Genomic DNA, 15508 nt, shown 5'->3' with positions numbered 1-15508 from the left:
GATAGATAGATAGATAGATAGATAGATAGATAGATAGATAGATAGATAGATAGATAGATAGATAGATAGATAGATAGATATAGATATAGATATAGATATAGATATAGATACACACACATATACATATATAATAAAATATAAATAAAGTATAGTCAATCATAAATTTTGGGTTTTGTTTTTTTTTTGGTTTTAGGGTCACACCCTGTGGCACTCAGGCATTAATCCCAGCTCTGAACTCAGAAATTGCTCCTGGCAGACTCGGGCTACCATCTGGTTGCTGGGATCAAACCCAGGGCTGTCCTGGGTCAGCTGCATGCAAGGCAAACACCCTAATGCTGTGCTATCACTCCAGCTCCCAATCCTAAATTTTTTCCCCCAAATCACAATACAGATCAGGCAAAGGGCCTGCGTTGAGGTGTATATGGGGTGTATTTACTGTATCTCCTCTTTCTATACGGTCAGTGTAAAGAACACAGCCTGTGGTAAGAATTGGGATCAATCCTAAATATTTTTATTTTAACTTTGCCTATTTTTTCCAAGAAAAATTTAATATATTAACTATATGTGTGTGAAGGCAGAGCTTGGTCCACACCTGGCTCAGGGTTGGGGATTGAGAAGACTGTTCAATTCTGGCAGTGCTCAGAGGACCATAACTTTTGAGTAGATTCAAGAAATAAATGGTTTTTATATATGGTTTTATTTTTTTTAACTTTTAGAATATATTTGTGTTTCTTTCTTTAATAGCTGTTTATTTACATTGGATTAGTTATATTTAGGGTTACTATTCCCTCAATAGAAAATGTTTATTTTTCTTATTTTCAATGTTTTATAACATTTATTAGGCTTAAAATCTCTATTCAATTTTTGATCTTCTAGGATAAATATTTGTAAATTTAGCTAATCTATGATTATTATTATTAAAATATTACTAATTATAATAACTATAGTTTTATATATAGTTATATAACTATATTATAATAACTATACTAACCATAGCTTTTGAAAATGTAACATTTAGCATTTTAGGGAGCCGGAGAGATAGCATGGAGGTAAGGCGTTTGGCTTTCATGCAGGAGGTCATCAGTTTAAATCCCGGTGTCCCATATGGTCCCCGGTGCCTGCCAGGAGCAACTTCTGAGCATAGAGCCAGGAATAACCCTTGAGCACTGCCGGGTGTGACCACAAAAAAAAAAAAAAAACACATTTAGCATTTAGGACTTTTCAATGAATTAATCCAAATCAAAATTGAATTAATCTATTAGTAATTGGAGACAATATTGAATTCTTGTAAGCAAGAGATAATAATTTATTAAGTACAAATTTAAGCTTGCTTTCATATATTACCTTTGGGAAGCATAACATTTTATATGATTAGATTTTGTTTATTATTTAATTATTCATAAATAATTGATATCTTATTATTACAGACACAGGTCAATTACAAAAGCAAAGCGAAGTAGAGATAAGACATAATCATTTAAAAAACATGTCTCTTCTTTACTCAAGTAGGACATGAAAATAAAAGACAAGACTAGTCACCTTAAGGAAGAATTGTAATGGATTAGCTCTTGTCAGTTTCATCATAAGCAGGAAAAGCTTTAGGAAATAAGAATGTTTATTCCTTAAGCAAGCATTACAAAACTAGTCCAAGACTTTTATAACCTTAAGAAATGTCTCTTAGTGGACTTTTTTGTTCTGATATTTCATTTTAAGATGGACATCTACAAGTGAATTTAATCCAGACACTGTAACAACATGGCATAAAGTTGTCATGAGAAGTGATACAGATGAACTAGAGAATCTCACTTTGAAAAAAAGTAATTTAAAGCTATTAAAATATGTGGATAGAGAAATAGAACACTGGGGTGAGCACTGACTAGCACATAGCTGACCTTGGTTGGATATCCAGTAACCCATATTGTCCTCTGAGCCTTGCAAAGTCGCATCCTGTTGAAGAGCCAAGAATAAGCAGCAAGTGCCAGATTGTGCCCCAACACAAACCAAATTGTGCACACACACACACACACACACACACCAATTTAATTTTTTTATAAATTAGATATCTGTGGCTGCAGAGATTGTAAGACACTATAGAGATTTAGGCTTCTGCTTTGCTGTGGCTGACCCAAGTTGTATTTCCTTCACTACATATGGTCCCTTGAACACCTCTAGAAGACATCCCTAATCGCAGAGGCAGAAGTATTCCTGAGACCATCTAGGCACTGCATAAAATAAATATTAAAAAAAAAAACCAAAACTAGAAACTTAATTTAGTTTAGGTACAAAATCAGATGTCATGTGATTAGGTAGAATGTTTTCACATGTAAGAAAAAAAATATGTCCATGTGTTTTCAGATGAGAAATATTAACAAGAAAATTTCATATTCAAGTATGAAGATTTCTGAGGAGTTTACACAGAAAGGGTAATTGCTTTGAATGCAACTGCACCAGATAAAGTCTTCACCAATATGTATGGGCCCCTAAGCACTGCCAAGAGTGATGCCTGCGGTCAGAAGGTGTCTTATTAGGTACTCAGATGTGTACCCTGAGTAGAGCTGGGTGTGTCAGAAAAATAAATAAGTCACACCACACCCCCTAAAAAAGAATGGTTCACTTAGTATTATAAATGTCATATTGAGTATATAAATAATTAATAATAAATAATTTATGTCAGTGTTTATTTTTATTACTTTATTTAAACAAAAATGTAACACAATGCAAAGTAAATGAGAATACTGGGAAAATTATGTATTATGAAAATAGTAAAGAACAGCTAGAACAATTTGAGTTACATACAAAGAATACTTTTAAAAATGAGTAACAGTTTTAAATTCATTAAAAGTTGAAGAAAAATCACTAGAAGTATAATGCTAGTATTCAAGGTTAAAGAATAAATTTATTTCAAAGAACTGGATCTTAGGAAAAATTGGTGAAGGCATTTTTTGTCAAAGTGGTCTTCTTACTGATAGTTCTCTAAAATTCTCATAGTGTAACCTTTTATTAAATTTTAGGAAAAAACTGAAAACGAATATGAATACAAAACAGTAATTATTTCAATACAATGCCCAATATTCAAACAACTATATTTCTGCTATAAAGAAAGGAAAATTGTAATAAATGTTCTATTTTAGATAAAACATGAGCACATCTTTCTTGAACTATTCTACTATGAAATCACAGTAAATCTTTTGATTACTTTACAGTGTTTTTATGAAAACTAACTTCATTTACATAATAGTTTCCTCACATTAAATCCTTCACTAAGTTTTATGTGGTGTCACTTTTGTGTTAAAATATTTTGTGAATTGAAAGCAATCAAAAATAGTGTCACTCATTTTTTAGAAAATATTTTGATCTGTATAATATCATCATCATTATAAATTAGAAAACAGATAAGGTCACAAAAATATGTATGATATTTAGAATTTTCAACAGCAACCCCGTGTATTGTCAGTATTATGCATTTTTAGGAAGTACTGATTTTAGAATAAAATATTAATCTGGAAAAAATTGGAATGACATATTTAAAGGAGATTTTTAAGCTGGTATTGCAAATAGATTTTAAAAAAATCATTGACATAATATCCTTTGAGTAAACCTTCAGCCATTTAAGAATCTGTAAAGAAAATTGTAAATATAACTGACAGAGAAAAAAGTAATTAACATCGACTCTATGTTTGGCAAGATTATGTTCTGCATGTATTAGGATTTGTGCATCTGTGACACAGCAGGTTGTTAAATTGCTCAGCTATCAGAGATAGCATCTGCCATTTGTTCAGAAGAGGTAGGTTGCTAGAAACTTCTTAAATCTCTGCAAAAAGAGACTAATAGTATTTGTTTTTAAAACTTCTATTCTATGTGTCATTCAGGTTTATTAACTAGTAATTAATAATTCAGCATAAAGGATTGTGTAAATTATTTTAGGTATTTCTCAAACTTTATAAACTCATTATTTTATAGTTTTTGTTATTACAAGTGGGCATCATGCTTTTGTTTGCCATTCAAATTATGTTTCCTTCATACCATACACGTGGAAAATTCCATATACTCGCAAAATTAAGGTTTATAAAATTATTTTTTTATAAAAGGAAGGAGTTATATTTCAATACTCTGAATCCACTATTAGTTAAAAATTTAAGGGGCTGAAATATTCAGCAGGTTCTTAATTAAATATAGACTTCTTTAAAGCATTTTCTCTCAACCCTCCCCCCATGTGACTTTATTTTTTACTTACAAAGATCTGTAATACTATTCTATTCTGGGGTTCAATTTAAACAATGCAGAGATAGCTACCTAATCCCCTTTGTACTCTTCAGACTATTTAAAACAAAATTGATAATATCTCTTGAACTCTGTACAAAGAAACTGCTCACAGTTTCTGTACACTGGAAACTTTTCAAGACTGTCACAGCACAGGTTAATCAGTGGGTTAAGGACATATAAAAGCATGACAAAAAGTTCCTACCATTGATAACTCATGTAACCTTAAAAATTCCCTGTAACTCAAACAAATGCGATAGTAAATTCTGCTGGTGTTTCAATGTCATTATAAAAGGATAAAAGTTGGAGCTGCCAATTGTACCATTTGGCTGCTAGACTACTTTGCATTTTCTTTTTTTTTTTTTTTTTTTTTTTTTTTTTTTTTTTTTTTTTTGGTTTTTGGGCCACACCCGGTAACGCTCAGGGGTTACTCCTGGCTATGCGCTCAGAAGTCGCTCCTGGCTTCTTGGGGGACCATATGGGACGCCGGGGGATCGAACCGCGGTCCGTCTCCTAGGCTAGCGCAGGTAAGGCAGGCACCTTACCTCCAGCGCCACCGCCCGGCCCCTACTTTGCATTTTCTAGAAATAGAAGTTAATATTTATCTACTATATAAATTTAATTATATTAGGGACTGGGTTATGGAGAATGCATGGTGGGAGAATTTTGATGATATAATTCCATTAAAACACTACAGTTAAGTGTTTCTAAATAAAGTAAACTTTCAAAATAAAACATAAATTTAAAATTTTAATATAGGGGCCTGAGAGATAGCATCTAGGTAGAAAGTTTGCCTTACATCCAGAAGGATGGTGGCTCAAATCCTGGCATCCCATATGGTACCCCGAGCCTGCCAGGGGCAATTTCTTTTTTTTTTTTTTTTTTATTTTTTTTATTTTTCACAGCATTATTTATGGTACATAGTGACAACGAATGAGGGGCACTCCCACCCCAGTGCTGTCCTCCCTCCACCCCGTTTCCAGCATGCATCTCATATCTCCCTCCCTTCCCCCCCAAAATACTAGTGCAAATGGTCTCCACTTTATAGCTTGTTTTAGATTGTCTATTCTGTTGTTGTTTGCGATAAAAAGGATAAGAAAAAAAAAGGAAGAGAAAAAAATGGCCGCAACTACCAAAAAAAGAGAAAAAGAAGAAAAAAAAATGTACCCGGCTAATGAGAAAAGAAAAAAAAATCACCAAATGATAATCACAGGAGTGAAAAGGGAAGAGAATAGTGGAGGAAAGAAGGAAAATAAAGTCAAACAAAACAAGAAAAAGAAGGGGTGCTGCAGTGGTAGGGTTTGGCATTCCCTCCATTTTTTTTTTGTATAGGCACAGTAAGCATTGGGGGAGAATGGGAATTCCCGTGACCTAGGAAACTCAGGGCTTCTCCATCCTTGAAGCATACCATCATGGGATCAACCCCTGGCTCCATAGGTGTTCATTACCTCATCCCAAGGGCTCTGTATGTGGTGCCAGGAAACTTTCCTCTCAGATATGGGTGAGACAATGAGGCCACTGTATCCAGCGGTCTTGGCATTTGTACAGGTCCTAGGACAGGGTCTAGGTTAGAGTCTTTACGGTTCTAAAGGTTCTGTTCCACCATTGATGTGTACAGTCTTCTGTATCAGATGCTCCCTGTTTTCATTCAGTCTCCAAGCCGAAGTATGGGATATTATGGATCTAAGAGTTCTGCTCAGTCTCTGTTGTCCAAGTTGGGCCTCTGCAATAAGAAATCCTTTTATTTTTATTTTATTTTATTTTAATAAGAGTTCTGGTCCACAGTCTAGGGCAGGGTTTTCCTTATTGGTCCCCAGGATAGTTCTGCCCAGTGCAGATGTCTAAGTCAGTTTTCTGTACATGGTGCTCTTATTTTTCCTTGTTCAAAAGACAGTACATCTTTTGGTTTCCATCCAGTGTTAGGTGAGATGATAAGACGACTTGGTCTTGGGTCAAATTGTCATTTCCTCATTGTCATATCGTAACTTGTACAAGTTAGTGCCAGAGCTGTGCTATAATTCTCCCAATGGAGTTGGTTTCTGGAGTTGTTGCCCAGAGCTGTATAAGTTCTATATCTGGGATCTGGGGTTTGGAATTGAACTGCCACTGTCCAATCTCCTGGAGACTGGGTTATATCCACATGACACATGTCTAGGATGGGAGGCATCCTAGTGTTATAAAAAAGTGTAAGGTCTTATCCCTAGAAGATAAGATCTTATTTCTGTGTCTATAGTTTCCCCTTGTTTACTGTGCCCATACAAAAACGTATGGTTTCATGTTGAATTGCTGGTGCTATTCTGGGTAAAATGACTGGTTACACTCACATTTTATGTGGTCCATTTTTAATCTGCCATTTTATCCCAAGCAAGGCTTTAGTACCAAGCAGCACCAAAAATGATAATGATAGCAAAAATATGAATACATTAAAATAGAACAAATAAATAAACCTGTGTTTAAAAAGAAAAAAGAAAGAAAGAAAACAAAGGTATTTGAAGACAACAGGTGATAGTTGAGTTTGAGACATGTTTTGCGGCATTACAGAACCCTATATTGTCCGTCAACTAGGGGTTTTGCTGAAGCTGATTCTGGTATCATGCTACAGTTCATAGTTTGATGGGGGCTAAAGGGACCACCAAGCATGGGTCAGCGGGCATGTTGGTTGTAATTCTTTTTCGAGGCATGAGATGGGGACCAAGAGGGTGTCTTTCAATGAGGAGCTGGATGGTGATCTGTTGGGTTAGAAGGTCAGTCTTGGTGTCTACCCAGGTATCTACCCTGGTATGTCAGGGTCTCTGGGCAGACAGCGGGCCACAGACCTCCTGGACTGAACACTTGGTCTAGGAGACTGAGACCCCCCCACACCAGGTGGGTCTTCATGGCCGTCCCTGGCAACTCGGGCCCTGGGGGGCGGGCAGAGGAGGGAAACCCCTCCCCTATGCATAATAGACCCCCTGTATTGTTTGCTACTAATACTATTTTTCAAAACTGAGCGACTTTTAAAGCATTATCCAAAAATGTTCCTTATCCTAGACTGTTCCTTGGAATGGAATCAGGATGACCAATATTTGGATAAAACACACAAATAGACCTTTATTCTCTAGTCTTTTTGTGGACATGACTTTTCATATTGACTCCAAGACTAAACCATAAACAGTCCCTCTATATATTGTATATAGTCTCTAACATGTATTGCCTCTCCCCTCACCCCTGTGTCTCTCCTACCCCCTCATCCCCCAACCCTGAATCATTATCTTCCCCTTATTTAACCCTTTTTATCATCAGTTCCTAACTGGGTAGCCAGGGGCAATTTCTATGTGCACAGCCAGGAGTAACCCTTGAGCGCTGCTGGGTGTGACCCAAAAACCAAAAAAAATTTTTTTCAATATAAATATTAAATTTAAATATATACATATATATTTACTATGTATTTCTCAGATTGAATCATCCTTCTTTATTTACTTTTTAAAAATAATCACGTTTTTAAGCAAGATTGTTCATAATACATTTGTTTTTTTAATATAATTTTTATTTTGGTCATAGTGGTTTACATATTGTTGACAATAATATTATAGGTACATATTTACATCTTCTAATTTTTCATTTAGAGCTCTTATTTATTTGCTATTTTGCTGTTTGGTGGATCTGTCCAGTGGTGATAGTGGAGTATTGAGGTCCCCTACTATTATCACATTTCCCTTCATGTGTTTCTCCAGGTTTGTGAGCAGTTGCCTCACATATTTTGCTGGCTCTACATTAGGTGCATAGATATTGACCAGGGTTAGTACTTCTTGATCTAATGTTCCCCTGATCCATAGGTAGTGACCCTCTTTGTCTCTGATCACTTTCTTGAGGTTGAATGCAATTTGTTCTGATATAAGAATGGCTGACCCTGCTCATTTTTGTTTTCCATTGGCCTGAATAATTACTTTCCATGCTTTTACTCTAAGCCTGTGCTTATCCTGTAGTTTTAGGTGTGTTTCTTGCAGACAGCAGAAGTCCAGTTTATTTTTCCTAATCCAGTTCACTACTATGTGTCTTTTAATTGGAGAGTTTAATCCGTTAACATTTAGGAAGATTATTGAGAGAGAGGATTGTTGTGTAGTTGTGTTGTGTGGAGCGTTTGTTGTTACAATCGGGGGTTTGTATTGTGTAATTTGTCTCTGAGTAGGTCGTTTAGAATCGGCTTTGTTTGCACAAATATTTCTAGTTCGTTCTTGTTTGAGAATGTTTGTAGTCTGCCCTCCCATATAAATGATAGTTTTGCTGGGTATTGGACCCTAGGTTGGAAATTTCTTTCATTCAGTCATTTAAATATGTCAGTCCACTGTCTTCTTGCTTTAATTATTTCAAATGGGAGATCTGGTTTGATTCTTATGTCCCTTCCTTTGTACTTGAGTTTTTTTTTCTCCCTTATCGCTTTAAGTAGTTCCTATTTCTCTTTTTTTTTTTTTTTTTTTTTTTTTACCATTTGGATTACTATATGTCTTGGTGTTGGTATATTAGGGTCTATTTCATTAGGGACTCTCTTTACTTCCTGGATTTGCACTGAAGTTCTTTCCAGAGGGTGGGAAAGTTCTCTGTTATTATCTCTCTGACTACTTGTTCTTCCCCTTTCCCTATTTCCTCCCCTTCTGGTATACCCACAATTCTTAGATTGTTTCTTTTGTCCTTGTTCATTAGATACTGGATTTTTCCTTCCAGTGCTTTTTCTTTTATTTCTTTGTTGGTTTCTTGATCATTTTTTGTTTGCAGTTTTCCTTCGAGTTCCTCAATATGCTTCTCCAACTCTGTGTTTCTGCTCGTAAGGCTTGTTACTTTGTCTTTTATTTTTTCAATTCTTTTTGTATGGAATCTCTCATGTTCTTTAACATTTCTTCTTTAATGTGGCTGATTTGTTCATCCATAGAATTCTTATACTTAGTAGCTAGCGTTTCTTTCATTTCTTTTTTATCAATTCTTGCATTTCCTTCCTTATGGCTGCTTTTAGGTCTCCTTCCCATGGATCTGTGTGTTTTGGTGGACTTGGAAACTTGTTAGGGTTTGTCTCCATATCTCCAGTTATTAGGGTTCTCCTTGATTTACCCATATTTCTTTGCAGGTATTGGTGTGCTTTGGAGTGTTGTGCCTTCTAAATTCAGCCTGCTTTGGTCCCCTGTGGCATGGGGATGGTTCCCCTCTCTGAGGGTGTTTCTAGAGAAGGCTGTTGGGTGAGCTCGCTGAGGTTTGGCTCCTCCTGTGCTCTTTATGTGGCCTAATCCATTGCTTTTCCCTTTTGTTGTCTGCTAGTGCAGGTCCTCTTCTGGCCACAATGGTGGAGGGTGCTGTTGAGCCTAGCTCTTTCTCCCCCCCCCCCTTTGCTACCTGGAGATCAGCCTTCCTTCAGTTGGTCTTGTTAATTTCCTTCTCCTTATTCCTGTCAACCAGTGCACTTCTGCTCCTGGCCACAATAGTTGCGGACACTGTTGAGCCTAGCTCTCTATCCTCCCTGCTCTCGCTGGAAGTTGATGGAGCTCCATCTCCTTCGAGCCTAAGCAGAAGAAACTTCCTCAGCCAAACCCTGCTGGCTGCTGCCCTCAGCCCTTGCGGAGTCCCAGGTCCACTCCGGGGCTCAGAGGAGTAGGCTGCTTTAGGTCACCCAAACATCCAGGTGGCCGGCCCAATCTCACCCAGTCTATTGGTCCTAGCCTGTCCCAGCAAAACAGAGTGGGTCAGGTGTAGGGTTCTCCTCACCCCTCCTACACTCCACTTGGGCTTGGGGGTCCCTGGGGTGGGTTGCTTGGGGTGCCAGGGCAGCCGCGGGGTAGGGCGCCCACATGGGGGGAAGGGATTCACCCAGTCCACTCTCCCCTCGGGCTTGGGGTCCCTGGGGCGGGTACATTTGTTTATTTTTTATGGTACAAAGTCATGCAATGTACAACACCCATCAGCAGTGTATGTTTCCCACTAACAATGCCCTTGTTTCCCTCCCACCCTCACTACTGCCTGCCAGTGGGGAGACAGTTTGCTTTTCCCTTTCTCACTCTCATTCACATCCTTCCTGACCCCTTTTAGACAGAGTGTTTTGCATGAGGGGTATGATATCTGTCACTTCATCGATTTTCAGCACTCATATTTTTCCAGATCATTTCCAATTATCATTGCCAATATGGATCCATCTCTTCCCTAATTACACTCTTCTGCTATTTTTGGAAAGTTTCAAACAATGCACTGGTTTTTCTGTAACAAATTTCTATTGTATTTGATATTATTGCCATACTAAATTTTTCCATATATTCATCAAATGAGTGATATAATTCTATAACTATCCCTCTCCCTCTGACTCATTTCACTCAACGTAATATTCTCTACATCCATCCTTCTGTAAACAAATTTCATGACTATGTTTTGCCTAACAGCTGCATAGCATTTCTTTGTATAGATATACTACTTTCTTTTTGTTTGTTTGTTTTTAGTTTTGGGGACACTCCCAGTGGCTCTCAGGGGTTAACCTGGCTCTGCAATCAGAATTCTTTCCTGGCAGGCTAAGAGGACCATTGGGATGTCAAGGATCAAACATGGGTCAGTCCTACATGGGCTGCATATTTTTGGATTTGGCTGCATGCAAGGCAAACACCGTACATGCTGTGCTATCGCTCTGATCAACCACTGTTTATCCTTTCATTTGTTCTATGATACATGGCTTATTTACTGATAACGTCTATAATGTGTACAGTGAATAATGTTAAAAACAGGGATGTAAAGTGCTTTTCTACATTGTGTTTTTTGGGCTCAAAGGGAATATTCCTGGAAGTGGAATTGCTAGGTGATATAGAAGTTCAATTTCTAGATTTTTTGATAAATATCTCTATTGTTTTCAAAAATGGATGGCTAATAACATTTCACCTAGTAGTGACTTAGAGTCCCTTTCTCCTCAAATTCTTCCTAAAACTGATTAATATTTCTCTTTGAGATGTATGAGTCTGTCAGTGTGAAATATCTCATTTTTGTTTTGATTTGCATCTCCCTGATAATCATGTGAAGCACTTTTTCATGTGTTTTTGGCCATCAGAACTTAGAGAAAATATCTGTTCATTCTTCTCCCTATTTTTGGATAGGGTTAAATGCCATTTTCTTGTGGTGGACACATAATTTTTATATATTTTGTTGATACAGTGTATTATATTGATTGATTCACATATGATAAACCACTATTGAATTTCTAGAATGAATACAACTTAGTGTATAACCTTCTTGATAAGTTGTTCGATTCTGTTTGCTAGTATTTTATTGAGATCTTTGCATCCGTTCATCAAAGATATTGGCATATATATATACATGTGCCTATATGCATATATATTTTTGTGCATATATATTATTGTGTGTATGCAATACTTCTGTCTACTTTTTGAATCAAAGTGGCATAAGCTTTCCAGCTTGGCAGTGTTTTTGTTGCTTCAGTTTTATGTAAGAGGCTGAAAATTATTGACAGTAGGTCCTATTTTAAGGTGTGAAAGAATTTATTAATGAATTTATCTGGGCCTAGCCTTTGTTTTTTGGAAGCCTTTTTGGGAAGACCTTTAGAGTACCATTTCAATTTCATCAATTGTTATATGTCTGTTGAGGTATTCTGGACCATTTGGCTCAAACTTGGGAGGTGATAGTTGTCCAAGAATTAATAAATTTACTCCATGTTCTTTTATTTTGTGGCTTTAAGATACTAAATAATCAAAGTAATCTCTGATTGCCATTTAAATTTCTGTACCATCTCTAGTAACATTCCATGGTTTTTCTCTCCCTTTCTTTCTTAGTTTTGCTATTGGCTTGTCAGTTGTTTTTTTTTTATAAAACAAGCTCTTGCTTTTATTCTTTTTAGTTTAGTTTTGTTTTTGTTTTGGGGCCACACCTGGTGACACTCAGGTGTTATTCCTGGCTGTGTGCTCAGAAATTGCTCCTGGCTTGGTGGACCATATGGGATGCCAGGGATCAAAATGAGGTCCATCTTGGGTCATTGAGTGCAAAGAGAATGCCCTATCACTGCACTATCGCTCCCGCCCCCTTTCATTGTTCTTTTAAATTAATTTCTGGTGTCCAGTCCATTAATATGCTCAAAATTCATTTTCTTCTCTCTGTCTACTTTTGGTTTATTTTGTTGCTCATTTTCCAATTATTTTAAGATCTGCCATCAAATTATTTATGTATGCTTATATTCTTTCCTGAAGAAAACTCAAAGCTATAGATTCTCCTCTTAATATCCCAATTGCTATGTTTCACAAATTCTGATGATTCACGTGTTGACTCTCATTTTTTTCCAGGTAACTATTGAATCTTCCTTGATTTGATCTTTAACCCACTGTTTTCAGTATTAATCTGTTTAATTTCTTTTTGATAAAGTTATGTTTTGTTTCTATGATTTAGTTCTGTTTTTAATCCATTAGGTTGAGTTGATACAATTTATATCTTCTCAACTTTATGGTGATATGTATAATGTCCAGTATGTGGTTGAAGAGAATGTCCCAGGTCCATTGGAGTAAAATGTATATTCAGCTTTTTGGAATAAAAAATCCTTACATACACACACACACACACTGACACATAAAGCAACTCTCTTCCATTGTTTCCTTCAAAGCTATTAAAACTCTCTTCAATTTTTTCTTGATTAATTTATCAAACGTGGTGACAAAGTGGTGTTGAACTTTTCCATTACATTGTGTTGCTATAGATGTCTTTCTTCAAATTAATTAGCAGTAATTTTAAGTATCTTGTTGACTCCTCATTGGGTGAATATATGTTTAGGAGTATGATTTCTTCCTGATATACATATTCCTTGATTATTAAGAGATGACCCTCTTTGTTTCTTACTACCTTTTTCAGCCTGCCATCTATATCATCTGATATTTTTATGACACCTGAGCCTTTTCAAGCAAGTTATTTGCTTGAAGGATTCTCCCTGCCTTTGACTGTGATTCTGAGTTTGCTCTATGTGTTTGTTGAAAGCAAAAATGTGTTTGTTGAAGGCAAAACAATGTTGAATACAATTTTTTTATTCATTTTGGCAATCTCTATTCCTAACTAGTGCATTTAGTCTATTGACATTGAGAAAATATTGTCATGGGATTTTTGTGCCATTATTATTTGTAGAAGTTTGGTGTGTTGTAGTATGTCTTGCCATAAATTAGACCCTTCAGTATTTTTCTTAAGGATTTTGTTTAGTCTGTGAAGTTTCTGTGTTTATGCTTATCTGCGAAACTGTGTATTCTTCCTTTAAAACTGAACTATATGGCTACGTGAAGTATTCTTGGTGAGACATTCGTTTCATTGAGTTTTTTTTCTCTATGTATTTTCCCTGCCTTCAGGCATAGAGGGTAGCTTGTGATAAATCTTTTGAAAATATTAAGTTTGCTTCTTTTTATTTAATTGCCCTCTTAGACCTCTCTGCTTTCATTATTTTATCTCTTTCTATGGTTTTCATTATTGTGACTAAGATATACCTTGGGTTTCTTTTGTTTGAATATCTTTGATAAATTTGGTAGGTGAAATGAAAAATTCAATGGATGGTGCATTGATGGTAGGACGGTTGCACTGATGAAGGGAGGGGTGTGTACTTTTTTTTTTTTAGGAATGAAACCCAACTATAAACATGTTTGTAACCATGGTGCTTAAAAAAAGATGTGTATAAACAACAACTCAATGAAAAGACTCCTCAGTAGAGGTAGAGTTTTAGAGGACAAAATATCTTTTATTTGGTACTCTTTGGACATCTGAAATTTGAGTGCAAGCATTCCTCAGTTCTGAGACATCTTAGTGATGTTTCCTTTGACTGTTGTTTTTTCATAGGGGATGTTATTTGGGGTCCTATGAGACCTCAATAATTTTATGTTCTTTCTATTGAATTTATCCTAAAGGTCTATTGCCATCTGTTCACTTATTTTGAGTTTTCTTTTTTTTTTATATTCTGTTCCTTGGTTTAAAGGCTTTTTTCCAAATTCTTACATTGATTGGGAGTGTTATGCAGCTATCTTCCTGCTCATTGATTCTGTCCTCAGAAACTCTACTCTGCTGGTCAGCCTTTCCAGTGCAGTTTTCATTTCACAACCTAATTTTTCAGTTCTAATATTTCTGTTTAAAATTTTCTCATTTCTCCTCTTATATCTTCTTGTGTCAATTCCATGGTTTCTTGGGTTCCTTTAACAGCTTTAACATTTCCTCTCTAAAGTCCTGATCAGACAGACTATTTAGGTAGCTGACTAATTGCCATCTTTATTCATTAAGTATAGTGGTGTTCTACATTGTTTTCTATTTATAATTTTTGTAGTGTAATGGTGTTTTTAATGTGTTGGGTGAGCTTCTACTTCTTTTATTTTTTATGTTTTTGGTCACACCTGGTGACACTCATGGGTTACTCCTGGCTGTGAACTGAGAATTGACCCTTGGCTTGGGTGACCATATGGGACTCCTGGGGATTGAACCAAGTTCTGTCCTTGGTCAGCTTTGTGCAAGGCAAATGCCCTACTGCTGCACCATGCTCTGACCCTTGTGGTAAGCTTCTTCTTTTGTGAGTGTGTGTATATTTGGTTTTTGGGTCACACATGCCAGTGCTCAGGGGTTACTCCTGGCTCTATGCTCAGAAATCACCCCAGGCAGGCACAGGAAACCAAAAGGGGTTCCAGGATTTGAACCACCATCCTTCTGCATGAAAGGCAAACGCCTTACCTACATGCTATATCTCTGGCCCCTGTGGTAAGCTTCTTGAGGAAATATTTGGGTTTTTTCTCCCCATTTTTAGATGGGTTACATGTTTATTTTTTGCTTATTTGACAATTGTCTTGTACATTTTAGATATTAGCCCTTTTCAGATGGGTTCTGGATAGTTTCTCCCATTCTGTGAATGATCTTTGTATCTGAGTCAAAAATGAAACTGAGACATTCAGGAGCTACCCAGCGAGCCAGTGAGTGAGTGAGAAATGGCTGCATGTGGGGGTTTCCAGGCAGAGTGCTGATTGCTCTACCTGCAGTCTCCACCCGGCTGTGCTTCTTCTGAGGAAACTGGGCACCAGAAGGGAGCCCTGTCCTACTCTTCTCTGTCTTTCCTGAACTCTGGAAACTCTCCTCAGACCCCTGGGAAGCGAACCCCAAAGAAACTACATTCGGAAGCTACCCAGCGAGCCAGTGAGTGAGTGAGAAATGGCTGCATGTGGGGGTTTCCAGGCAGACTGCTGATTGCTCTACCTGCAGTCTCCACCCGGCTGTGCTTCATCTGAGGAAACTGAGC

The 15508-nt window shown here is 36.8% G+C and overlaps 1 non-coding gene across 1 annotated transcript; it reads right to left on the bottom strand.

Moving 5' to 3' along the window:
• Positions 1–366: 366 nt before the first annotated feature.
• LOC126016643 (small nucleolar RNA SNORA51) lies at positions 367–497 on the bottom strand. The gene has a single exon (XR_007498430.1). It is a non-coding gene; the product is annotated as a small nucleolar RNA SNORA51 (small nucleolar RNA).
• Positions 498–15508: the final 15011 nt, after the last annotated feature.

Source organism: Suncus etruscus, chromosome 8 (genome assembly GCF_024139225.1).
Source record: "Suncus etruscus isolate mSunEtr1 chromosome 8, mSunEtr1.pri.cur, whole genome shotgun sequence".
Lineage (NCBI taxonomy): Eukaryota > Metazoa > Chordata > Mammalia > Eulipotyphla > Soricidae > Suncus > Suncus etruscus.
This window is presented reverse-complemented; position numbering and strand designations above follow the sequence as displayed.